Source organism: Scardinius erythrophthalmus (genome assembly GCF_964197995.2).
Source record: "Scardinius erythrophthalmus genome assembly, chromosome: 5".
NCBI classification, from domain to species: domain Eukaryota; kingdom Metazoa; phylum Chordata; class Actinopteri; order Cypriniformes; family Leuciscidae; genus Scardinius; species Scardinius erythrophthalmus.
The window spans coordinates 10,114,876-10,122,901 of NC_138225.1; the positions used below are offsets into that span (position 1 = coordinate 10,114,876).

At 36.4% G+C, this 8,026-nt stretch overlaps 1 protein-coding gene across 3 annotated transcripts in view; it reads right to left on the bottom strand.

Moving 5' to 3' along the window:
* The window catches only part of taok3a (TAO kinase 3a), a 73,601-nt gene that overhangs the window by 63,965 nt on the left and 1,610 nt on the right, over positions 1-8,026 (bottom strand). Inside the window, exon 1 of one of the 3 annotated variants that reach the window (XM_081364580.1) lies at positions 7,321-7,823. The exons of 1 other annotated variant lie outside the window; for it this stretch is intronic. The gene's annotated coding sequence lies outside the window, so the exon portion shown is untranslated. Of the gene's footprint in view, positions 1-6,060; positions 6,237-7,320; positions 7,824-8,026 lie in introns of those variants that run through there. One more of the 3 variants, XM_081364581.1, reaches the window with a different exon arrangement.

Sequence of the window (8,026 nt, forward strand, 5' to 3'; positions counted from 1 at the left end):
AAGCTTAAGATTAAGCCACTGTAGTCACTTGGACTATATTAACGATGTCTTTAATACCCTTTCTGGGCCAGCAAGTTATAATGCCTTAGAAGCCTATGGAGGAGTGATCCAGCTCTCAGATTTAATCAAAAATATCTTAATTTGTGTTCCGAAGATGAACGAAGGTCTTACGGGGTTGGAACAACATGAGGGTGAGTAATTACTGACAGAATTTTCATTTTTGGGTGAACTAACCCTTTAAACAGACAAACACACACAAAATAATGTCAAAATGCTGGTCTTGGCAAGTATTCACTTAAACACAGTCAGTTATGTTTTAAGAGAACTAACCTGTTGCTGTCGCAATAATCAATCGACTTATCACACAATATATGTACATGACCTCAGTCATTTTTGGTGACGCAATATATCGCCCATTATGTTTACATGATAATGAATGTCACCAACATTTTGCCGATCGTGCTGTCATCTTGTTTGTTCTCCGTGTCGGAGGCGAAAGAAGGACTTGGGCAGTTCCTTCATACACAGGTGTACGACAGGCGTTATAGACAGGCATTAGGCTATATTTTCCTGACAACTACTGACGGTTTGGAAGAACCAAATGCACTTGATTTCAAAGCCGCAATCCACTGTTCCTGTGCAAATATAAACGTCACAGTGCAAAATCACAGGATTAAATTACATTTTAAAATAAAAAAACACTTAATTTGAAATTTTTACTATATTTTTGATCAAATAAATGCAGCCTTAAAGTTAATAGGGTTATTTAATGCTGCAATTGAAAGTTAATACAGAACACTGACAAATGTAACCTTTAGCAAATCTTAAAATGAATATCCATTTTTCATACTGTACATTGATGCCTAAATTCCTTATTGCATTTAAAACAATTGGTTTTTGGTGGTTTATTTGTAATTTAATTTATATAAAAAAAGTCATAATAATATAACTTTAATGTCAGCCACAAAATGAAAATAATTAATCTAATTATCGTATCAACTAGAACTCAGTTTGTAACAACAGAAGCAAAAGCTGCATTCTCAGCGTTGCTGCTAAGGTTTTCTCTGAAGACAATCTAAACAAGTCAGTTAAACTTTACCATTTTTTTTCTTTCTACAGTAGCTATTTGAATGACACCAGATCTGCTGTAATAGAACAGACACTGATGTTAACTCCATCACACCCTTAAACAGAGGTTTGTTACCACCACAGAAACGCAAGAGTGCATGGTGAATACACTTGCAATGTCATGCACTTGCAATGTAAAAGCAGCTAGGGCAGCAAGAGAGAAGTAAATGACAAACGCAGGTCAATCTAACATTAAAGTTGACCTCAGAACTTCCCTGAATTCCCCAGATTCCCATTCTATGTAGGGAACAGAAACATAACATTACTGAGAGCGGAACAAAAAAGGGAGTTTACAAAGTTAAAGCCCGGAATGACATGCAGTGAAAGAATTGATTGGGTACACATTACACGGGCAGAGAAGTCCATGAGGTTTAATCAGTAGCGCTAATTATAATGAGCTGGGTGTTTTCAGGCCACTCGCAGACTCCCTGTGCTGCCATCAAAGGAGCGATGGAGGGCAAGTCAGTTCAAAAACAGCGCGCATGGACTGTGGTCAACTCATTTGAAGCTACTACATCATTAACTCATATTTTAGAGGAACTAAAATTAGCCATGAATTGGACAAGCTGGATTCTAAACAGAGGTTTGGTCACTGAAACTCATGCTTGCCTGGAAAGACTTGGAGTGTGAACAACCACCTTTAGATCAACAGAGGCCCTTATTAATTCTCCTCCTCACTAGAGAAAATAGCAACACTACATTTATAATGTGTGGTGATGTGTGGTATGACCTAGTATGTGTGTGTGTCTGAATTGAGCAGTGGCTTCAAGTTGACCTTACAACATAGTCCTTGTCAAAGACAGATGACACCGCTCATTCTACACTACTACATACCCAAAGACCATATTAACAGCCAATGCTGGACTGGCCCTCTTTCATTAACAAATATGCTATACAAAAGGTAAAAACATAAATCCATGAATGTCTGTCCACACCCCAACCGAAGGTGGGATCTCACACTAATTTAAAGATAGTAAAAACATGCATAACAGTGGCTAAATGTATATGTATTGGACTAAATTTGAATAAATATTAATCGGTCATAGTAAAGTTCTTCTGAAACGAGTCGCCTTGTTATTTCAGCCAAACAAATTTTTACGTATTTGAAGTGTGTCAAATCAAGTGCGTCCACAATGCTGACAATACGAAATAGACACTGACACAGTCAAAACACGTCATCAGAGGAGTGCTAATTAAACGTCACCGTCACCCTTCAAAGCTATTTCATTTGAAACCAAAAATATGTATTTTTGCCATTTTAGCTGAATATTTTGGGCTGCCGAAATTTCAGAGCATCACTACATGATACCAATCATATTAAATACCAACCATTTTAAATAAATTATCTTCTGGCACGATTCTTTAATTGACATGCTGCTGGCTTGGAAAGTCTGGGCTTTCCAATTGTTTTCCTATTTTCACCGATTTCCTATTCAATTCTTGATACCAATAATACCAATTATAAAATAAATAATAATGATATATTACTAAATAAATTATTTATTACTAAATTATATTAAATTAATTTAAACAAGTTTCTGAGAATTTCTCATATTTTTGTAGATTCAGCAAATATATAATCTGACCTCACATCATGACATGAAATGAATAGAAAATAGAGGCAAATGCTGTCAAAGCAACATTTAAACAGGTTCATGTTGAAACAGTTAGTAACACTGACAAACAAGTGTATTTTTTCCTGTAATGAAAACATGACTAGTCTCAATGCTATTAATTTAGGAATGTCCCAGTTACCAAACATCCAGCAATCAGATAAGAGCATCTATAAAAGATGTGTGTGAGAGCAATAAACCATTAAACCTTGAGTCACACACAGACTTAGAGTTTCAGAGTTCACCTTGATCAGTCACCAAATTGTTAATAACTAAACTACCGGTAACTAAACTAAAGAGTCAACCTGAAGCCAATAATACAATGGTCTCCCAATGCCCACACATAAGCAGAGAAGAGTTTAGCAAGTTTACAGCACACTTACTATCAGTGCAGACCCCCTGAAGGAAACCTGGATTAAGTGCTTTAATCAAACAAAGACACAATGCTGATAGTTCATAAATCACCTCCGGCAGGGTTCGAACCAACCTTTCAGTTACCACCAGCATTGATCTTAAGCCACTATAGGCTTTTCCACTACTAGTGAAGAAATTAATTCTGTTACTAAATATAAAAGCAAAGATTTTGCGCAGTCAATGATAGTTTGCCTGCTACTAAGTGAATCAGAATTTTTTTCAATACATTTCAAATAGTTTTATGGTAAACCTTGCAAACATTTCCAAATTCTGGAACTAGGCTAGATCTTCCTCAAACACTAATTTGGGAATTGATAATCGATTCCAATTCTGGAATCGGATAGTTAAGGATACTTGTAATAAAATTTCAATTTCAATTCTGCTTATCGATTTCTGCACGAATTTTAATGGGATTTCAAACCATTTTCAAATTTAAGAAGATGCCAAAGATAACTCAATTCAGCATTTACATTGTGCACTGTTTTCTTAGCACACATATAGTGTGAGTCAGTGAGATACTGGATTGAGTTCTTGTACGAGTCTTCTTGCGCATGAACGCACAAATACACACAAAATTGCGCCAAAATATCATATAATGCCATTTTTGTACAAGCTAATATGATTCTTTAGGGTCTAAATGAAAAGTTTGTAATATACTTTAATTAAAAATTCTCATTAGTATTGTAAGAAAACACTAATTTTACCTGGTCAAAAACAGCTCTGTTTTCAGCACGCCATGTAAGTGCATGTGTCTTTAAATGATAATGAGCTTTGCTCACCCCGCCCCTCTGTTCTATGCGTGCACCGTTTGTAATAATAACACAATAACCATAACGCGTTGTTCATTATAAACGTGGGATTATGAATTATATTGAGAGCGTCGTACATACAAAACATGCAGCAATGTACCCTGTGTAAACCAAAACTCAACCACTGCGTCTTCAGCGGTTCGGATTTAGGAACATCAAAATGATGCGGTGTTCCTCATTACACCCAAGAAGAGAACACCACAATCGCTTAGACGCCATTCTGCTCATTTACAGCACACCAGCGCATCAACAGTGATGCGCGGACTATTATTGACGAGCGACGGAGCGAGGGCGGGTCTGTGTTGAAACGCTGCTGTCAATCAACAATCGTGGGAGGAGCGTCGATTTTGTGACGTCACAAAATCGAACGGCTTGATTTGAGAGAAGGGGAAACATATAAGAAGATAAAAAAAAATTAAAAAAAACATTGGATGGATTTTTATCATTTTATGATGGTTGTGTACAGGCACTGCCAACACACATTTCAGTACAATCAACTTGTAAAAGTGCATGTACCATTATATGACCCCTTTAAATGAACGAAAACAGTTTAAGTAAACGGTGATAAAATAAGTGATAAAATTCTAACAAGGAAACTAATTACAAGCATATAGGAATGAACTACAATAGACCAACCAGAAAATTTTCAATCAATAAAAATAAGAAATACTACAAATTGTATAGAGTAATCAAATAAAACACTGCATAGTAGTAGCATAGTAAAAAAACATAGGTCTAGTGGTAGCATGACATACACATATGCACCGAAATCGACCCAGTTTCACCTCTATCTGAACAACAGCTGTGTCGATGATTATCAGTAAGCCTACATTACAAGACTTGCTTCACAGTGATGGAGACCCTGACTCATTTATGTAAATCGATTCTTTCGATTTCAGCATTTCTTTTCCACCACATTATTATAATAATTAAGTTTTTTCTATTAAGTTGCATTAATAATTTATTGTGATTTCATCTGTCAGTTTATTGCAGGGATTAATCTAGATTTATTCGAATTAGCGAGTTAACCGGATCGTTTACGAACCTACAGTTGTTGACTCAAGAATCGTTTGGAACTATTCAGTCCGATTCATGAACGAATAGTGTGATGACATCTTTTTTGTCGAACTGATTCACTGAAAAGATTCGAATCGAATCGAATCACAGGTATGATTCATTCGGACACAGATACGAATCGGACATTGGGTAATTTATCATGCATGTGCATCTGCATCCACCACTTAAACAATCCATCATGACCACGAGATAATACAAGGAAATCGTAAATGACAATATAAGCAAGGCTATATAGGCTAAAAGACGAACTGGAATCACGTTGAATATTAAATCTATTAATCCACCATTCCAATAAGAGCCGCACCAGCACTTATTTATTTAGCCTAAATGACCCCAAAAACAACAACTAGTTCATGCACAACGCTGACAGCGCCAAAAAACGGTAGAAAAAAAGTACCTTTATCCTCATTGTGAGATGTTTCTATCCTGCGCTCCTCATGACTATAAACTTCATTATGATCTCCAACCAACAGAATAAACGCTGCGTGTGTGAGAGAGCTTAAAATAGCGACACAAGGAGCGGGGGCTGAAGACGAGGGAAAAAGAGCCACCATAACCAGCCTTAACTGACATCAGCCTCATTTCTCTGAATATGTCAAACTGGACGCAGATTCATCTTAACCTTAAGTTTGAAGCGCGTCTATCCGCTGCTGCCTGCATTTAGAAATGAATCATGCTTCTCACGCGCTCCATTTTTAAACAAGTCAATATGGATTAAAGTAAAACGAATGTGAACGTAGTGAGGAGGATTTGAGCCGCAGAGGAAGTGAAAGTTTGGGTGGTAGGCTGCTATAGGGTTGAGAACACTTAACTTAGGTTAGCAAACTGACTAGCTTTGCAAAGCGCCAGCAGGTGTTAGTTAAAATAATTAAACTCCGGTTTGACACCCGCGTTAAAAACTCTGGTTTGTATTTAATACTTTCTGCATGACTCTGAAATTAATGTGCACGTATATGTCAAGCAGAACCTTTGACAGTTTTATCCTCGAGACCCATGGCAATGTAGTAAATGTTACTGACCTCTTTTCCGTAGGATGACTGGGAGCTCAAGGGTAAAATTCACCGTTCAAAAACATTTATTTTAGCCGGAAACAGAGTATTTTAAACGTTTTGATGGCCCATCTTCGCCTGTCTGTCAGTCTTTGCTGTCTAGACTTCCTGGATGAACCGCCGCGTGCGCATATAAGTTCGCTCACACACACACATACATAAACACACGGAAATAAAGTGCACGACAGCAAAGCAGCCAATTTACTCTCAGTCCAGAACCATATGTTAATCTCTAATAAGGGTGATAATAAAATAATACTGCTTAGTTAACGATATATTGTAACAGCTTTATTTTTCTTTTGAAACATTTGTCACACTATTCTTGTTCCCTTTAAAAGCACTTTGCCTCTAAAATGACTGTAGAAAAGTGTTTTTAATAATAAAACACTGGGAAACTACTTTGCACATTTATAGATGTTTAAAAAAACATTGTCAATTATTTCAATTGAAAAAATATTATGTTTGTTTATAATAGAAATAATAAGTGACAGGAAAGCAATCTCAGAACATGTGACAGTCTGAAGTTCAGAAATGGCATTCATTTGAGGACTTTTACATCATACACACACACACACTATATACAGTACATACATCACACACACACACACACACACACACACACACACACACACACACACACACACACACACATATATATATATATATATATATATATATATATATATATATATATATATATATATATATATATATAGCTATAAACAGTATTTTTTGCTAACATTTGCCAACTTTTAGCAAGTCCAAGATTTATCTAACTTTAATAATAATAATAATAATAATAATAATAATCAATCCACTTGAAGATAAATGTTGAATGTTTCTAGTAAAAAATGCCTTATTGAAGACTCATCCATATTTGCCTTTAGAGCACATACAATAACTTAACTATTAAAATGTTATTATATAAAAAGAATTGAGTGTCAACATAACAAAAATAACAATCATGGATATTCTATATTGAGTCCAAGAGTTTAAACACTGTCTGCATCACTTGAACATTTGTAGGCTAAATGCTTCTAAAAGGTTCATCAAGGGAGAATCAATCGAGCGCAGATGGAATCTATGAGGACGCGAATAGTGACACCAGATACGATAAAGACGCTTTTAATACACGGTGCACCTTATCAAAAATATGAAATACCCCTGAAAGACAAACAGATGATCTGCCAAAGCCATAATAAATGTGAATACCAACAAAAACGCTCTTACCAAGTCAACAAAGCTTTATCTTTAATCCAGGTCCAACTCCATAGAAGTCCGGTTAAAAGCAAATGTCTTCAGGCGCTCTTCTCAGTGATGAACCGTGAAAATAAACCTTATTTCCCCTGTAGTCCTTGTAAGGTAGAATGTTGAAAGAAATAAACTTCCAAACTCATTGCAATTGGCTTCTTGGTGCTCCTACACCTGAAAAAATGCATGAACCTGTTTTATTTTTCGACAGACGTCATGACTATCTCCCCCGTCAGTGCGATGATAAAAACGTCCACACAGTTCGTGTTATGATATCCAGCATAAATACTGTAGGCTATTAAACCCCGCGCGACTGACAAAGACTTGACAAGCGTCTGACGCTTTTAGAAAAACCCATCATCGTACCTGCTACAAGGTAACCGCGCTGATAAACGATCTCGCGAGTCAATGCGCTTTGAATCTCTACGCCGCCACCTGCCGGCTGAGGAAGGAAGAGCCCACGAAGACACAATAGAGACGGCAGTGTGACAGATATGACAGGATTAGGCTATAATCTAGAGTAATAATGATTAGATCGAGGCTTTTTCGTAGATTACTCCCGCTGACAAGTTAAAATAATATATTACAATATTTATGAGTAGAAAGAGTCTGACCAAGCATGAGTTGGATCCATTTTTGCTGAATCTTACCATATGTTGAACACCTGTTATTCTAATCTGTGAAT